Source organism: Pteropus vampyrus, unplaced genomic scaffold (genome assembly GCF_000151845.1).
Source record: "Pteropus vampyrus isolate Shadow unplaced genomic scaffold, Pvam_2.0 Scaffold1202, whole genome shotgun sequence".
Taxonomy (NCBI): Eukaryota; Metazoa; Chordata; class Mammalia; order Chiroptera; family Pteropodidae; genus Pteropus; species Pteropus vampyrus.
Window position 1 is genome coordinate 7765 of NW_011889983.1, and position 436 is coordinate 8200.

Genomic DNA, 436 nt, shown 5'->3' on the forward strand with positions numbered 1-436 from the left:
TCTGATGGAGGCGGCTGACCCCACTCTGACATGTCCCAATGTGGCATTGCCATCGTCGCCTGGGCAGGACCAGCAGCTCTGGACACGCCGACCCTGAGATTCTCCCTCTTCCACCTCCCAAGAGCCGGTGACAGGGTGCCTGGTGGCCCCCTCCCTGCCTCAGTTTACCGCTTTTTCTGTTGTCTGCTTTCAGGGCGCCAAGGGCAACATGGGGGAGCCCGGAGAGCCGGGACAGAAGGGACGGCAGGTGAGTGTCCACCCCACACAAGGGTCGGCCGCCTCTCCCAAGGCTGGGGTCACACCTACGGCTCGCTGTTCTTCTGCAGGGCGACCCAGGCATCGAAGGCCCCATCGGATTCCCAGGACCCAAGGCAAGTCGCCCCCAGCCCTGCTCTGTCGCTGGGGACATGGGGACAAGCCAAAGGCCGCCTGGCTC

At 64.7% G+C, this 436-nt stretch overlaps 1 long non-coding RNA gene across 1 annotated transcript in view; it reads left to right on the forward strand.

The window, feature by feature from the left end:
* LOC105310143 overlaps positions 1 to 436 on the forward strand; it is a 3021-nt gene extending 2585 nt beyond the window's left edge. Inside the window, exons 2-3 of the long non-coding RNA XR_897459.2 lie at positions 194 to 247; positions 327 to 436. This is a non-coding gene — a long non-coding RNA (uncharacterized LOC105310143). The remainder of the gene's footprint in view (positions 1 to 193; positions 248 to 326) is intronic.